Below are 19,249 nucleotides of genomic sequence, written 5' to 3'. Positions count from 1 at the left end.
ATGCCGTTATTACGGCCAGAGGTGGTTGTTATGGGTACTGATTTCTCAGGATCTACGCACCCAAATTGCGTGAAAATGTAATCACATGTCAATTCTAGCATAATATATTTGTCCTATGAATACCCGTTTATCGTCTACATTTCTTCTTGGTGTAGCAATTTTAATGGCCAGTAGTGTAGTTGAAGAAGTTGATAAAATTGTTGAGATGGTTGACGTCTGTTGGGTTATCTTGCCGCACACACCGTACAAGAACGAACTACATGCTTCCTACAATCTCCATACACCATGAGCACGTCGGCATTCCGGCTTTTGGCTGGTCCCGGCGGAGGTTCGAGTCCTCCCTCGGGCATGGGTGTGTGTGTTTGTCCTTAGGCTAATTTATGATAAGTAGTGTGTAAGCTTAGGGACTGATGATCTTAACAGTTAAGTCCCATAAGATTTCACACACACATTCCGGCTTTTTCTGCATTGTTAAATAACATCGTGCACTCACGGCCTACTGCTTGGACTGTCACGCACTAACTGTCAAGCAAGTCACAATACAGGAGGACACTGTAATCAAGTGTAACAGTATCGTACATAGCAATTACACATGAATGACACAATGAAGTGTCGTTGTTGAAACGTTTCACAACACCATATGTCGTAAGCGACTCGCACCAGATTCCTGCAGCAAACGTGATTGACATTCAAATTTACTCTACTTTTAGTTTGTTAATGTCAACAAGCAATGTTCCATTTAAAAAGCATATGTTTACACAAGCATATTTACTAAGTATTATTACGATCTGTTTATTGAAAGTATGAGCCCTTGACTATCAATCCATTCTGCGAAAACCGCACATCATCAGAACTTTCCATTTCTGCAGTATTTGTGGTGCAAGTTTTATGTGATTCATTCTGTATATACGGTACCAAATAGACAAATGAAGGTCACTTGAGTGTTTCGTCATTGTTTCTGCCTTGATACTACAACATCCCATCAGCTGCAAAACCAACAGAGACTCTTGATGTTGATTATAAGTTTTGAGTGTTCCACAGTGAACGTGGTAAATTTAGCCACGAAGCTAACCGTCATCACCCAATGTTAGCAGATGTGCTGTTTACACACTGTGTGCTTCTCATCGACCAGAATATTTCTGGGACGGCGAAAGTACTCTGATGGTTCAAATGGCTCTGAGCACTATGGAACTTAACTTCTAAGTTCCCATAGAACTTAGAACTACTTAAACCTAACTAACCTAAGGACATCACACAGATCCATGCCCGAGGCAGGATTCGAACCTGCGATCACAGCGGTCGCGCGGTTCCAGACTGTAGCGCCTAGAACCGCTCGGCCACCCAGGCCGGCGAAGTACTCTGAAGAAACAGAGGGTGTTTACTTGAGATACCTTTCAGAGTATACAGTATTTTGAAACTCGCTTGTTTTATGCAGAACTGCTTTGTAATTTAGCATTAGAATTACGTACTGTTTTACTATGCCACAAAGAAGGCTGTTCTGTAATTAGCCTGTGCGTTACACTCATTATTTGTAAACACGACTCTACTGCGGATTTCATTCACTGTTGGAATAAGCTGAAATTTTTATCACATCAACAGGCACGAGAACACCACGATCTGCAAAGGTTTCGAAGTTATAAACTCAGCCTTCAAGCACAGCTGTTTCGGTGTCGGTGTTATCTGGACGGTTTAGTTGCCGTGACCTTCCGATAAGCGGAAATAACTGGATAACTGTGGCGAGTGGCCAAGGGCAATTCAACGGCTGTCAGCGAAATATATCGTTTGCTGTGGCTGGCACTAAAAATTATCTGCGTTTCCTGCCGTCTTAGCGGGATGGTTGACAGTCCCAGACTCTATCGATACCAACATGGTGTTTTCAAGAACAGGTCTCGTGGATTGAATTGCGCATTGGAGAACAAGACACTACATTTTCGTTGAAAATCGGCTCGGATCGGCAGCACAGGGAACCAGAATGAATACTGTTATCTCTCTGAAAAGTTCGAGGTTATCGGCTATTATTCACGCACTAGGGCCTTCATTGATCATCAGAAAATAAAATTACTTTATATACAATCTGGAGTTACAAGCTGATATTACTTCTCCACATAGTTGCCATTTTTGAAGGACCGTGACGCCAGCTTGTGTCTCCCTTCATCGAAGAATAATCTGGATCACGGGGTCCCGGGTTCGTTTTCCGGCCATGTTGGGGATTTTCTCTGCCCGGAGACTGGGTGTTTGTGTTGTCCTCATCATTTCATCATCGTTCGTGACAGTGGTTAGATAGGGTTATGTAAAAATTGGACTGTGTACAAATTAGGACTTAGTACGGACGCTGATGACCGCGCAGTTGAGCGCCCCACAAACTAATCATCATCATCATCATGTCATCGAAGAATAGTGCCGCTTGGTGTTACAGCCAGTTGTTGACAGCACATTTGACTCATCATCGGTTGCGAAATGCTGAGTAGTTAGTCAGGACTTCGTCTTGGTGAATAGATGAAATTCTCTTGGTGCCAACTCCGATGTTAAAAAATCTTCGCCGAAAAGTCGGAGTTTTTTATCCTTCGATTTGCAGTATGGGATTGTGGATTGTCGTGAAACAGAATGATTCCTTCGACAATCAAGACAGTGATATTGCCGTGTCCTTAAGCGTTATCGTAAATAAATCGTCAAAGTTCCTTAGCAGTTCCAAAAACTTTAACCACCATTTTTCGCTTTTGACAGAACTCGCTTGAATTTTTTGAAATTATTAGGCTTGTGAGTACGCATCCGCTGTTCGTACTGTTTTTTAGTTTGAGTTCACGTACTGCGCCAGTGAAGATACTGTTCAGAAATTCCTCCGACTCTTCATGGTAGCGCTGGAGGAATGTCAGGGCCACCCCATTCTTGCAGTTTTGTGAACATCTGTTAGACGTTCCGTACCCACTGTGCACAAAAATTATAGCATCCTAACCTCTCTGTGACAACGTTAAGGAAACCCCGTTCTGGTAGGCCTCCGCTAAGGAACGACTCTGTGTAAGCTATACGCGATAGCTACCTAAGGAGCCCCAAATAATCGGTGGGTGCATCTGCTTGAGAATTAGGCCTAAGAAAGACTGCAGTTCATAAGGATTTAAAGAAACGCCTCAGTTTTTCCGGTTACAAATTGCAGTTGTTACACGCTATCGAATCGACTGATAGACACAAACGATTCGAGCTTAGTGAAATCGACCACGATGAACGATTTATGAAGAACATTGTGTTTCGCTGTGAGGCCGTATTACATGTCTGTGGTCATGTTCATCGCTATAGTGTCAGAATATGGACCTCTGAAAATCCTCGTGCCTACATTGACGCAGAACGTAACACTCCTAAGGTGACTGTGTGTTGTGCCCCGATACAAGATAAAGTTATAGGCCTATTTTTCTTTGTGCGGAGCAGACTGTGATGTCAAACAACTAGCTTGACGTGTTGGAATTGTATGCAGCGGCACAGTTTCCAGAAGGTATCATCTTTCAATAAGACGGCTAGCCTCCACATTACGTGAACAACGTTGTGAGTCTCTGGATATAAAATTTCCCCAACGGTGAATAGGGGGGTAGGGGGGGGGGGGGGGGGAGACAGTCTTAGTCATGGCCACCACGATCCTTGGACGTAACCCCATTAGACTTTTGCGTTCAGTGTTATGCAAAGTAAGGCATGTACAGTGAGCTATAAATGACTCCGTTACATCACATGTCCTTAGACATGTGTAGTAAGAACTAGAATATCGTTTAACCGTGTGTAGGGCTACAAATGGAAGCCACATCGAACTCCACTGAACAGATACACACACTTAGAGAGTTTCTGTTTCATTTCCGTCTTTTTTCGCATTTTTGTCATGTTTCATTACTTTTCTGTGACCGATTACAGCTGCACCATGACCTTATGGATACACTGTAATATTATAATGCTGCCACGTTCAAATGTCAGTGATAGCGTATTTTTGTAACTGAAGAAAAAAAAAAAAAGATTCCATATAACATAAATCGTAGAAATGAACTGCTTTAAGCAGCCTTCTTTTTGTAACAGTGCAAGTCGTTTCTGCCTCACCAAAAGTACACTACTGGCCATTAAAATTGCTACACCAAAAATAAATGCAGATGATAAACGGGTATTCATTGGACAAATATATTATACTAGAATTGACATGTGATTACATTTTCACGCAATTTGGGTGCATAGATCCTGAGAAATCAGTACCCAGAACAACCACCTCTGGCCGTAATAACAGCCTTGATACACCTTGGCATTGAGTCAAACAGAGCTTTAATGGCGTGTACAGGTACAGCTGCCCATGCAACTTCAACACGATACCACAGTTCATCAAGAGTAGTGACTGGCGTATTGTGACGACCCAGCTGCTTCGCCACCATTGGCCAGACGTTTTCAATTGGTGAGAGATCTGAAGATTGTGCTGACCAGGGCAGCAGTCGAACATTTTCTGTATCCAGAAAGGCCCGTACAGGACCTGCAACATGCGGCCGTACATTATTCTATTGAAATGTAGGGTTTCGCAGGGATCGAATGAAGGGTAGAGCCACGGGTCGTAGCACACCTGAAATGTAACATCCACTGGTCAGTGCCGTCAGTACGAACAAGAGGTGACCGAGACGTGTAACCAATGGCACCCCATACCATCACGGCAGGTGATACGCCAGATGGCGATGACGAATACACGCTTCCAATTTGCGTTCACCGCGATGTCGCCAAACACGGATGCGACCATCATGATGCTGTAAACAGAACCTGGATTCATCCGAACAAATGACGTTTTGCCATTCGTGACCCAGGTTAGTCGTTGAGTACACCATCTAAGGCGCTCCTGTCTGTGATGTAGCGTCAAGGGCAACCGCAGCCAGGGTCTCCGAGCTGATATTCCATGCTGCTGCAAACGTCGTCGAACTGTTCGTGCAGATAGTTGTTATCTTGCAAATGTCCCCATCTGTTGACTCAGGGATCGAGACGTAGCTGCACGATCCGTTACAGCCATGTGGATAAGATGCCCGTCATCTCGATTGCTAGTGATACGAGGCAGTTGGGATCCAGCACGGCGTTCCGTATTACCCTTCTGAGCCCACCGATTCCATATTCTGCTAACAGTCATTCTATCTCGACCAACGCGAGCAGCAATGTTGCGATACGATAAACCGCAATCGCGATAGGTTACAATCCGACCTTTATCAAAGTCGGAAACGTGATGGTACGCATTTCTCCTCTTTACACGAGACATCACAACAACGTTTCACCAGGCAACGCCGGTCAACTGCTGTTTGTGTATGAGAAATCGGTTGGAAATTTTCTTCATGTGAGCACGTTGTAGGTGTCGCCACCGCCGCCAACCTTGTGAGAATGCTATGAAAAGCTAATCGTTTGCATATCACAGCATCTTCTTCCTGTCGGTTAAATTTAGTGTCTGTAGCACGTCATCTTCGTGGTGTAGCAATTTTAATGGCCAGTAGTGTACTCTGTTTAGCAAACATCGCAAAATGGCCGTCCACTTTCGATATGGTAGGAGGATTTTTTCGGATTCCGCGGCGTTTAGAATGCGTCTGGACACCGGACGCAATTAAACAATAGCTAATGATTGGAATTTTACAAGAATGGCCATTCTTCGCCACAGAATGAAACTCTTCCTGTTCAAAGGGCCAAGAGCTTAAGTTTGAAACGACTGACGCTGGATTCCGTCATTGACGCTGTGCCTGATTCTTGTATCTGAAAAAGTGATAAAGGTTCCCTAGTTTTTTCAAAGAGACATTGTTACAGAAAAATAGTATCTTGGAATGTTGTAATACATTTTTCCAACATTTCAGGTGTCCCGAAAAGTGGGTTGTGGCCGTTTTTTTGTACATCACTTGTTTTTGCAACATTTCATGGAATTCCATTACAAATTAAGCAACATATCACCTAAAAATGATTTACAGTACATAAGAGCGTCCTTATAACTCTAGTTCTATTTGGCAGAGACGGAGGTAATTGTAAACTACGAGCCTCGTGCACTTCAACTACGCATGCAGCCGAAGTTCTTTATTGCAGATTTGTATTTAATTCCTGTTGGTTCTCTAAAACAGAGTTCTACATTAATGACAGTTCTCGATTACGCTCGTCACTGCGTGGAGTACACTTCCCGTGTCACAATACTACTAGTGACGGTAGAGAGCTGTAATGGAAACATCACCACAAGCATGCTCGCAATAGACAGCGCTCAAGGGACAGAATATTGCTTTCGGAGAGGAACTATCGAAGTCTTTTTGTAGCTAAAGGCACACGTTAATTATTTATTAATAATAGGGTTTATTTAATAATAGGGTTTTCTGCCTCGCCATTCAAGCAGCCACAAAGGTGCACTATAACTCAGATTCCGCCCCCCAGATACCAATTTAATTACAGAAAATGGAGAATACCTAGCAAAAAGGAATTTTTACAGTTGATCAACCTAATACTACAAATCTTCCGAAGTTCCATGATGTTAGAGCTTGTAGGGATGTGGCTTGAGTCTTGTGGACATGATTCTGTCATGGCCTTTTTCTGACACTCCATGTCATGCTGAAATATAGCTTCCCAGGTTCTTAGCTTCTAACAGTAGTAAATTAGAAGGAGTAAGTCACATGCTACGCTACTGGCCATTAAAATTGCTACACCACGAAGATGACGTGCCACTGACGCAAAATTTAACCGACCGGAAGAAGATGTTGTGATATGCAAATGATTAGCTTTTCAGAGCATTCTCACAAGGTTGGCGCCGGTGGCGACACTTACAACGTGCTCACATGAGGAAAGTTTCCAACCGATTTCTCATACACAAACAGCAGTTCACCGGCGCTGCCTGGTGAAACGTTGTTGTGATGCCCCGTGTAAGGAGGAGAAACGCGTACCATCACGTTTCCGACTTTTAAAAAGGTCAGATTGTCGCCTATCGCGATTGCGGTTTATCGTATCGCGACATTGCTGCTCGCGTTGGACGAGATCCGATGACTGTTTGCAGAATATGGAATCGGTGGATTCAGGAGGGTAATACGGAAAGCCATGCTGAATCCCAACGGCCTCGTATCACTAGCAGTCGAGATGACAGGCATCTTATTCACATGGCTGTAACGGATGGTGCAATTGCGTCTCGATCCCTGAGTCAACAGACGGGGACGTTTGCAAGATAACAACCATCTGCACGAACAGTTCGACGACGTTTGCAGCAGCATGGAATATCAGCTCGGAGACCATGGCTTCGGTTGCCCTTGACGCCTTATCACAGACAGGAGCGCCTGCGGTGGTGTACTCAACGACGAAACTGCGTGCACGTATGGCAAAACGTCATTTTTTCGGATGAATCCAGGTTCTGTTTACAGCATCATGATGGTCGCATCCGTGTTTGGCGACATCGCGGTGAACGCAAACTGGAAGCGTGTATTCGTCATCGCCGTCTGGCGTATCACCTGACGTGATGGTATGGAGTGCCATTGGTTACACGTCTCGGTCACCTCTTGTTCGCACTGACGGCACTTTAAACAGTGGACGTTACAATTCAGATGTGCTACGACCCGTGGCTCCACCATTCGATCCCTGCCAAACCCTACATTTGAATAGGGCGATGCACGGCCGCATGTTGCAGGTCCTGTACGGACCTTTCTGGATACAGAAAATGTTCGACTGCTGCCCTGGCCAGCACATTCTCCAGATCTCTCACCAATTGAAAACGTCTGGCCAATGGTGGCCAAGCAGCTGGGTCGTCACAATACGCCAGTCACTACTCTTGATGAACTGTGGTATTGTGTTGAAGCTGCATGGGCAGCTGTACCTGTACACGCCATTAAAGCTCTGTTTGACTCAATGCCCAGGTGTATTAAGGCTGTTATTACGGCCAGAGGGGGTTGTTCTGGGTACTGATTTCTCAGGATCTATGCACCCAAATTGCGAGAAAATGTAATCACATGTCTGTTCTAGTATTATATATTTGTCCAATGAATACCCGTTTATAATCTGCATTTATTTTTGGTGTAGCAATTTTAATGGCCAGCAGTGTATTTTCTCGTGTTGGCAATCATTTGGTAAAAATGGGTTTGAGAGCTATGGGACTTAATTTCTGAGGTCTTCAGACCCGTAGATCTTAGAACTACTTAAACCTAACTAACCTAACTAAATCACACACATCCATGCCCGGAGCAGGATTCGAACCTGCGACCGTAGCGGTCGGGCGGCTCCATACTGTAGCGCCTAGAACCGCTCGGGGCAATCATTTGTTTACATCAAACAGATATATTGTGAAAAAGTTTTAATACTGCAAAAATTTCACTTATATCTTTAGCAATTGCTTAATTGTTACTGATAACTCGACTCACACATAACGACACTAACTCAAAGGAGTGATACTACCATCCATATAAATGATTTGTATTAGAAGTAATTGAATATTTGAGGTTGGTAAGTTACTTAGTTATCCCAGCTTATATAACATAGGAAATGAAAGTAAACCTCCGCTAGTTTGGGTTCCAGGAGTGTCTTGGCACTGTGGAATATCTTCGTTGATAGTAAGCTGTGACTGTCTATGACAATAAAAGAATTTCTTTAGGAGAGATATTTGTTAACATCAAATATGGATTTAACGGTAGGAAGTATTTTCTGAAGCCATTTTTCTGGAGCGTCTGGAAGTGAAACATGGACGATAAACAGTTTAGACAAGAAGAGAATGGACGTTTTTGAAATGCGGTACAGTAGAAGAATGCTGAAAATTAGGTGGGTAGACAGATGGTATGGCTAATGAGGAGATACTGGATAGAAATGGTTCAAATGACTCTGAGCACTATGGGACTTAACTTCTGAGGTCATCAGTCCTCTAGAACTTAGAACTACTTAAACCTAACTAATCTAAGGACACCACACTCATCCATGCCCGAGGCAGGATTCGAACCTGCGACCGTAGCGGTCGCGCGGTTCCAGACTGTAGCGCCTAGAACCGCTCGGCCACTCCGTCCGGCTTACTGGATAGAACTGGATAGAAAAGAAATTTGTGACACAAATTGACTGAAAGAAGGGATTGATTCGTAGGACATATCTGAGACATCAAGGAATCCCCCGTTTGGTACTGGAGGGAAGTGTGAGCGGTAAAGGCAGACGAAGAGGTGAATAAAGCAAGCAGATTCAGAAGGATGTAGGCTGCAGTAGTTATGCGGAGATGAAGAGGCTGAACACCATAACTGCAATAGTGAGCCGTATCTGTACTAAGAGTGGCTCAAATACCTCCATGAGTACCAGAGTTAACATAACCATGTAGAGTTCCTTCCTATCATAACTCGCTCCCTTTCTCGAGAGTGACAGTAATGACAGTAGGTGGTTCGGGTGAAGAGGAGTGGACGTGTAGATATCTAATAACTGGTACGCTTCACCCAAAGATACGTGTCTTCAGTGGTCTGTAGAACAACAAGATAAATAACTTCTATCACGTACATAATTATCGCCCCCCTCCCTTTTTATTGCAGGTACGCGGGCCCAACAAAAGCAACAAACACTCACAAAAGCGCCCACATTAGGTAGCGATCTATGGGCAGCTGGAGAGTGCGATGCGATGTTGGTTGTTCGTGACGTTGACAACTGATGGGTGTGGAGTGACCTGCGAGCCATCTTAGAATCCTCTCAGACAAGCGTATGTGCAAGGAAGGTAATTGTGAAGAAACCTTGCGTAACAGAACAAATACTTGAACCAATGGACGAAAATGTCGCTCGCTGCTGACAAATAAGATAACTCTCGTTCTATCTGGATTGACCTTCGCCAATCAAACTCTCCCTACGCCTTGATGAAGTCAAGGATTCCTATTCGCCCCTAGTCTAACTATTGGCATGGTACACTGGTCAGATAACCAGTCCAACGCGATGCCACTCAAAAATTTGCTCGCAGGCATTTAACTATAATTCTGTCCATTCACACCACACAATAAGTGTGTCGGTCAACACAGTGAACAACGCTTAATCGCAAGGACTCAATATAGAGTAGCACTTCGTTTCGCTCTCGACAGAGGTGCTCTCCCAGTGAAGTACTGTGGAGAGACTTGTGTCTCGCTCCAAGAGCGACAACGGAACGGCGCCTCTCCATGCCAGACATGAAGGGGTATATCTTTCGGTCTCTTCCATTATTCCTTCAGCTCAAGGCGTCAGAAATATCGTCTGACAATCAGCATTGCTCTTCTAAAACGGGAGAATGACGTTTCGTTTAAGACGACCAATCCGGAAACCTGTAGCATTGGTGTTTGGCGTTTGCTGTCTCCCTGTGAAAATCTCTGAAACTGCGTGCTATGTGTAAAGAATGCATAGGCTGGCTGGTCCCACACAATGTAGCGGAATTTTCTTTTAACCCAAACACGGGGTTGTTTCCCCCTTTCACTCGGGCCCACACTGTCCGCTACATGGGCGGTCACCGGCCGACATAGGCTGGGTCGTCCTCTGAAGGGACCGGCGTCCTGTTGTGCGGTTTCTCTCCCGAACTAAAAGCTTCTGTGACCGTCGTGTCTGGAAAGTATGTGTGTACGCCAGCCTTGAGTATTTCAACCACGTTTCGCTCACTTATTAATTGCATATTGTTTACATGAATTCATACAACATTGACTTTGTCTTATCGAGTTTTGGTTCGAATGAAGTGTCTTGATGTGCGGAATATGATTGTGAGGGCGAAATATGTAAGCAATAAAGGTCAGGAGACCACGACGTCTTACACTGTCTACATGTACCAGTGATATATTACAACGTAAGATGTAGCTGGAAGCTTAAGATACGCGCTCCAAAATGATCACATTTTGAAACTGACTAATAGCATAGATAATAATATGAATACAGCCTACCTGGACCACGTTTTCATTCTCAAAATTATAATGATGAGGTATTGAATTGAACTGGGGAGAAAGGAAATTAATGGCACAACTTGATTAAAAGAAGGTATCGGTTAATAGTACGCATCAAGAGGCATCAAATATCTGTCAGTTTGGTAATGGATGGAAACGTGGGCAGGGAGGGAGGGGGGGTTTGGGGGGGGGGGGTGTAAAGATTATAGAGGAATGTTCAAATGGCTGATGGCTGTAAGTTGCTGCAGTTAAATAGAGACGAAGAGACTAACATAGCATACACTTGCATTGAGACCTGCATCAAACTGATCTTCGGTCTGGAGACCACAACAACATGCAAAAGATGCCAACTACGCTATGCTGAGCCAATGGATGTGGTGATGTAGTTTTTGAAATTTTTAAAGTTTTGATCTGTATTAAATTTCTCACAGTATTAAAATTGAAAATGGCCATGATGTCTTTCAACAACTTTTGTATGACTGTGAATACCACCCAACAAAATTATTTTTAAAAATATCTTAGGGCAACTCATGATTGTGACGACATGAAGAGCATTTGGTAGCATTAACGAATGTACCAAATCACGGCTGAGCAGATGTTCGAGCAGGAACAAACTCTAAAAAAGGGCTACATAAAAACAACAGGAAACCCTACGAAGATATACTTACACTGATGAGCCGAAACATTATGACGACTGCCCCGGCAACGTTAGACACAGCCTGGTAGTGCTGCGAGCACGTGACGCCGTAACAAAAGTATGTAAGCAGAGCAGGCACGTTCGGAGGAATATTCTACATCTACATCCATACTCCGCAAGCCACCTGACGGTGTGTGGCGGAGGGTACCTTGAGTACCTCTATCGGTTCTCCCTTCTATTCCAGTCTCGTATTGTTCGTGGAAAGAAGGATTGTCGGTATGCCTCTGTGTGGGCTCTAATCTCTCTGATTTTATCCTCATGGTCTCTTCGCGAGATATACGTAGGAGGGAGCAATATACTGCTTGACTCTTCGGTGAAGTTATGTTCTCGAAACTTTGACAAAAGCCCGTACCGAGCTACTGAGCGTCTCTCCTGCAGAGTCTTCCACTGGAGTTTATCTATCATCTCCGTAACGCTTTCGCGATTACTAAATGATCCTGTAACGAAGCGCGCTGCTCTCCGTTGGATCTTCTCTATATCTTCTATCAACCCTATCTGGTACGGATCCCACACTGCTGAGCAGTATTCAAGCAGTGGGCGAACAAGCGTACTGTAACCTACTTCCTTTGTTTTCGGATTGCATTTCCTTAGGATTCTTCCAATGAATCTCAGTCTGGCATCTGCTTTACCGACGATCAACTTCGTATGATCATTCCATTTTAAATCACTCCTAATGCGCACTCCCAGATAATTTATGGTATTAACTGCTTCCAGTTGCTGACCTGCTATTTTGTAGCTAAATGATAAAGGATCTATCTTTCTGTGTATTCGCAGCACATTACACTTGTCTACATTGAGATTCAATTGCCATTCCCTGCACCATGCGTCAATTCGCTGCAGATCCTCCTGCATTTCAGTACAATTTTCCATTGTTACAACCTCTCGATACACCACAGCATCATCTGCAAAAAGCCTCAGTGAACTTCCGATGTCATCCACAAGGTCATTTATGTATATTGTGAATAGCAACGGTCCTATGACACTCCCCTGCGGCACACCTGAAATCACTCTTACTTCGGAAGACTTCTCTCCATTGAGAATGACATGCTGCGTCCTGTTATCTAGGAACTCCTCAGTCCAATCACACAATTGGTCTGATAGTCCATATGCTCTTACTTTGTTCATTAAACGACTGTGGGGAACTGTATCGAACGCCTTGCGGAAGTAAGAAACACGGCATCTACCTGTGAACCCGTGTCTATGGCCCTCTGAGTCTCGTGGACGAATAGCGCGAGCTGGGTTTCACATGACCGTCTGTTTCGAAACCCATGCTGATTCCTACAGAGTAGATTTCTAGTCTCCAGAAAAGTCATTATACTCGAACACAATACGTGTTCCAAAATTCTACAACTGATCGACGTTAGAGATATAGGCCTATAGTTCTGCACATCTGCTCGACGTCCCTTCTTGAAAACGAGGATGACCTGTGCCCTTTTCCAATCCTTTGGAACTCTACGCTCTTCTAGAGACCTACGGTAGACCGCTGCAAGAAGGGGGGCAAGTTCCTTCGCGTACTCTGTGTAAAATTGAACTGGTATCCCATCAGGTCCAGAGGCCTTTCCTCTTTTGAGCGATTTTAATTGTTTCTCTATCCCTCTGTCGTCTATTTCGATATCTACGATTTTGTCATCTGTGCGACAATCTAGAGAAGGAACTACAGTGCAATCTTCCTCTGTGAAACAACTTTGGAAAAAGACATTTAGTATTTCGGCCTTTAGTGTGTCATCCTCTGTTTCAGTACCATTTTGGTCACAGAGTGTCTGGACATTTTGTTTTGATCCACCTACCGCTTTGACATAAGACCAAAATTTCTTAGGATTTTCTACCAAGTCAGTACATAGAACTTTACTTTCGAATTCATTGAACGCCTCTCGCATAGCCCTCCTCACACTTCATTTCGCTTCGCGTAATTTTTGTTTGTCTGCAAGGCTTTGGCTATGTTTATGTTTGCTGTGAAGTTCCCTTTGCTTCCGCAGCAGTTTTCTAACTCGGTTGTTGTACCACGGTGGCTCTTTTCCATTTCTTACGATCTTGCTTGGCACATACTCATCTAACGCATTATGTACGACGGTTTTGAACTTTGTCCACTGATCCTCAACACTATCTGTACTTGAGACAAAACTTTTGTGTTGAGCCAACAGGTACTCTGAAATCTGCTTTCTGTCACTTTTTCTAAACAGAAAAATCTTCCTACCCTTTTTAATATTCCTATTTACGGCTGAAATCATCGATGCCGTAACCGCTTTATGATCGCTGATTCCCTGTTCTGCGTTAACTTTTTCAAATAGTTCGGGTCTGTTTGTCACCAGAAGGTCTAATATGTTATCGCCACGAGTCGGTTCTCTGTTTAACTGCTCAAGGTAGTTATCAGATAAAGCACTTAAAAAAATTTCACTGGATTCTTTGTCCCTGCCACCCGTTATGAACGTCTGAGTCTCCCAGTCTATATCCGGCAAATTAAAATCTCCACCCAGAACTATAACATGATGGGGAAATCTACTCGAAATATTTTCCAAATTATTTTTCAGGTGCTCAGCCACAACGGCTGCTGAGCCAGGGGGCCTATAGAGACATCCAATTACCATGTCTGAGCCTGCTTTAACCGTGACCTTCACCCAAATCATTTCACATTTCGGATCTCCGTCAATTTCCTTCGATACTATTGCACTTCTTATCGCTATAGACACGCCTCCCCCTTCACTGTCCAGCCTATCTCTGCGGTATACATTCCAATCTGAGTTTAGGATTTCATTACTATTTACGTCTGGTTTCAGCCAACTTTCTGTCCCTAGTACTATATGAGCGTTGTGACCGTTTATTAATGAGAGCAGTTCTGGGACCTTTCTGTAGACGCTCCTGCAGTTTACTATTAGCACATTAGTATTGTTATTCCCTGTTGAATTTTGCCTACTCCTACCTTGCTGCGTCTCAGGAGGCGTCTTGCCGGGCCTAGGGATGGGATTCTCTAACCTAAAAAACCCACATGTGCACTCCACACGTACTCCGCTACCCTTGTAGCCGCTTCCGGCGTGTAGTGCACCCCTGACCTATTCAGGGGGACCCTACATTTCTCCACCCGGTAGCGGAGGTCGAGAAATTTGCACCCCGGATCTCCGCAGAATCGTCTGAGCCTCTGGTTTAAGCCTTCCACTCGGCTCCAAACCAGAGGACCGCGATCGGTTCTAGCGAAGATATGGGCTGTAAGTTGGGGAATCCGTTGAGATAAGTGACTTTGACAGAGCCTCTGAACGAGTATCTCGAAAACGGCACAGCTGGTCGAATGTTCACGTGCTACTGTCGTGAGCACCTACGGAATAAGGTAGATGGATAGTGAAACTACAACTAGGCGCTAAGTGGTTGGACGTCCACTACTCTTCACAGAACATGAGGTACGGAGGCTTGTCTGCTCTGTAAAGTTGGATAGATGGTGATCTGTGGCATCTTCGTCGAAAGAGCACGATGATGGAGAACACACAAGGGTTTCGGAGCACACTGTTCATCGTACATTGTTAAACTTGGAGTTCCGCAGCGGACCACCTCTACGTGTTCATATGTTGACCCAAAGACTTCGTCCATTATGGCTGCTGTGGGCTCTGGACCGTCGATGTGACCTGTGATAATAATCGAAGACACGCCGACAGCTGCGAACCACCTTAATCACTTCATGCTTGACGTCTTCCCCGACGTCGATTTCATCTTTCAGCAGTATAATTTTCCGTGTCTCGGAACCAGAACCGCGCTACAATAGTGTGACAAGCATTATAGTAAATGACGTTTATGTCTTGTCGTCCAAATTCGGCTTATTTAAATACTATGAAACCCATCTGGGCCGCAGTCGGGCGCCGTGCACGCGTACCCAAATCAACAACCCGTTATTTACGCGAGTTACACGACCTGTGCGTAGACATCTAATGCCACATACCCCCGAAAACCTAACAACCAAATGTCGAATCCCTGATACGCAGAGTCAGTGATGTATTTAATGCCAAAGGCGGACAAACAAGCTATTAAGCAAGTGGGCATAATGTTTTGGCTCATGCGTGTACTGCATCAACTTAAACCTCCGTCGGTTCCTGTCTAAAATTACTGTGTCTTCTACTCTAAAGGCTGTTTAAAACCACAAGTGAAATATCTGTGCACTGTGGAAATATTAAAATCTTTGACTAAAAGTATAGGGCAGGCGGAACGTTGTCGAGGTGTCGAATGAGTGTACGAGGGGCCCACTACCTCCACACTCTCACTTAACCCATTTCTTCCCAGTGTTGCGTAAACATAACACGAAGTTTAATTTCACAGAATGCTGTCAAAATGAACTTATTTTGCTAAACACGTCACGCATGTGTTAAAAGTCAAAGGCAGGTACTCCGGCAATGTTTTTATACACTGTCCAGTCATATTAATGTGATAATGTGACCATCTGTCAAAAGACCGAATAATCAGCTTTCGCAGCGTGGACCTCTGCGAGACGTGCAGGAACAGAGTCGACAAGGTTCTGGAGGGCACCTACAGGGATGTGGTACAATGCCGACTCTAATGCGGTGGTCAGATGCGCTAGGTTTCTCGGTTGAGGATCCATAGATCGTACAATACGATCGTGGCGGTCCCACATATTCTCGATTGGGTTTCTCGATTAGGTTTGAATCCGCGTGGGTCAGCGAGGACTATTCCGACAATCGTATTGCGACTGGCTGCGCTCGCATTACGTCACCCGCCAGAAAATCCGCGCCTGCGACAGACAGCGCGCATTACAAAACCAATGTTGTCATTTTGTAAATGAATTACCAACTTTTCAGGCACGTTAGAGACTCATATACATACACATATACTCAAAACTAAACATAAAAAATACGTAACTAACATAGTTCGACATAGGAGGTGATAAAGAATGCGTAAAACAAACTTTACAACATTCCGTAATTTTCAAGTGCTTCGATCGGCTGTAGTTACTGACGACAAGCGGCCCTTCATTTCTTACATGGCTTAGATGCCGTCCACATGAGATTCTTTCTTGTGTCACTCTTCTTTCTTGCTTCTACTAGTCTTTCATTATTTAAATGCCTGATACGTACAAAAGTTCGCGTTCTAACATACAAACTAATTATGTTTTCGTGTACATGAGTAAACTTTGTTTTGATAATCGAAGTTAAACTTTTAATTACGTTGTTACACTTTGAAATTGTTTGTCCTTGGAAACCTGAAAATATAATTTCGAACTGTTTCACGGTATTCACCCAGTCTGTTGTTGGTGTTAGAAGACCCCCACGAGAAACAGTATTTATCCATGATTGAGATCTTGTTCCAGGAATCGAGCACATTAGGTTTTAACGATAGAACGACTTTTAAATGCGAGATAGCCAGCCAAGTATTGAACAGAGTCAGGAGCAGCATCTTTTATATCAGCACTTTTTTGATCTATTTCGTGGACAGCTGTCAGGAATTCTTCTTCCTCTTCGACAATACCTAAGATGTCACAACTATCAGCACGTTTCACTTGTCGTTCGTCTGTTATCTCTATACAGAGTTCACTTGTGATGAACTTCAAGATGTCATCATCGTATGTTTCAGTACCAGTATCTGCAGAAACGACAGTGACGCTTTCTTCAGCAACTGCTGCACTACCTGATAAAAGTATGTCGTCTGCATTTCCGGTTAAAACATTGACCTCTACAGCTGTGCGATTATTGTAGAACGCACCAAGTCTTCGAATTCTAGAAAAGTAATTTTCCAAGCAGTCCTGATTTAGACGTGATGTTAAGATAAAGTTACTTTATCTTTCTTTACTTCTTCGAGTAACCCCAGAAGGGATGTGATTGAGACTGTAAACCCCTTCTGAAATGGCAACAAACCCTTCCTGTTTCCAAAGCGCATGTCATGGCAAACATCGCAAAACCTTTTTAAAGTGTTCTCTTGACTTTTAAAATTCAGACCAAACCCGCAACGTAAAGGCGTGACATCATCAATGGGAGTTCTAAAATTTAAAACGTCGAAAACGTCGTTTACTAAATCAGAGAACATGCTTTCCCGTTATTTTTCCAAAACATACAAGAGAGCTTTAGCCGTGCGACGTGAAAATAAGTGGGCTGCCATCCTAACATTTTATCGAGCACGTCCTATAACACTGATGTGCGCTTCTGAAATGTGATGTACTACATTCAGATCGCCTTTCTGGCTGTCTAACAAATTCTCAATTACATTCTTGGTTATCGAAGTTCCATTAGGAAGAGATAACCCTTCATCTAAAAAGTGGTTCCTAAGGAGATTCAATAAATGTGGCACACCGTAAAAAAAAAAAACCAGATTTTACTTTCATTGTGCGCTGGATTTTTGAAAAAGGTTTTTGACATATTGACACGAAGTTCATTCCACACTTTAGAGTTTTTTGCACCCATATCACACGTTACAGCCACAACATGTAGTCCCGAATTTTCAATTTTCAATATTATATCTAGTAGCAGGCCACAGTTCTTTGTCACATCAAAATTGTAATAAATCGGCTGCTTCCAAGATGAATGCAAACCACGAATCATTGCAACTAGAACATTTGTGTGAGGCCCTAAAATTCTGTCTTTCGAAGCATCATAGCAGATTCTACCACCAATGTTCATTTCATTGGAACACAACACAGTTCTCTCCTGTAGGGGAGTAAATTTACGACTCTTGGCTTTCAAAATTGCCGAAACTTGTTCTGAAATATCTGGATTACACTTGAAATTCGTAGTCCATTTTTGAAGTGTCGGTCGACATGGCAAACGAATATTTTGCTTCCTCAAATATGTATAAGCTTTTTGAGAAAGAGCTTTTAGAGTTACGTTATTGGCAATATCCTGAGCACTGCATTTAACACGCCTGTTGCCTTGCAACAAACAGCGAATTTGTCCTGGAGCCAAACACTTAGATAAGATATTTTGTACTTTTTCTTTACGACACTTTCTTTCACTGTAGCACTTAATTTTGTCTTCTTTAATAAGACACGTCTAACAGTATTGGTTTTCTTAAGGGCTGCTTCACACTTTTCAAGGCTACTTTCAAGCATGGCATTTTTCTTATAAAGAACTTCTGTTTCTTATTTCAGTCTTTTTATTTCTTCGTCCTTCACTTTCAAATCAGAGAGTTCACAAATGGGCACTGTATTTGTGTCTTGGTTCAGTTTCCTTTTCCTTGGGGACACAGACTGCAAGGTATCAATTGCTCTCTTGCGCACATCTCTCTTCTGATAACGTAGACCTCGCTCACGAACATCGTACAGGAACAAAAAAGCCTCTTAATTGTTTCGTTTATGATTAATAATTAGTGCTAAAGTGATACTTTTTCACTAAAAATTAACTCATTTGAGAAGATAAAACTTAATGAATTAGTACCTTGATGTAATTGATCAGTATAACACAGCAGCTTGCTTACCTCATTGTCAGGTTCAGTGCTGTTTTCAGCTGTACGTAAATCTCCGTGCCAGTTGCATAATTGTTGAGATTGAACTGCATCTGCTCTAAGTTTCTTCTTTTGCGGCAACCCCAGGAATTCGTTCTTTAAATCCCGCTCGTAATCCTCAGGAAGAAAGTGAATGGAGCCGATACGTGCATTAATAACACTAATTTCGTCAGCTCGCTTGCCCGGAAATGTCCATTCCCTTTGTAGGGTATTCTTGGGAAAACGTTTTTCAGTTTGCAACTGCACAATTACTCGTATTTCTATTCATAATTCGATCTGCTCGCAA

The 19,249-nt window shown here is 43.4% G+C and overlaps 1 protein-coding gene and 1 non-coding gene across 2 annotated transcripts in view; one reads left to right on the top strand and one right to left on the bottom strand.

Annotated features, from left to right (window-relative positions):
* LOC124619470 (ATP-binding cassette subfamily G member 4-like) overlaps positions 1-19,249 on the top strand; it is a 390,958-nt gene that overhangs the window by 55,390 nt on the left and 316,319 nt on the right. The window lies entirely within an intron of this gene.
* Trnas-gga lies at positions 1,264-1,347 on the bottom strand. Its single transcript is given in 2 exon segments — positions 1,264-1,298; positions 1,308-1,347. It is a non-coding gene; the product is annotated as a tRNA-Ser (tRNA).

Source organism: Schistocerca americana, chromosome 6 (genome assembly GCF_021461395.2).
Source record: "Schistocerca americana isolate TAMUIC-IGC-003095 chromosome 6, iqSchAmer2.1, whole genome shotgun sequence".
In the NCBI taxonomy this organism is placed as follows: domain Eukaryota; kingdom Metazoa; phylum Arthropoda; class Insecta; order Orthoptera; family Acrididae; genus Schistocerca; species Schistocerca americana.
This window is presented reverse-complemented; position numbering and strand designations above follow the sequence as displayed.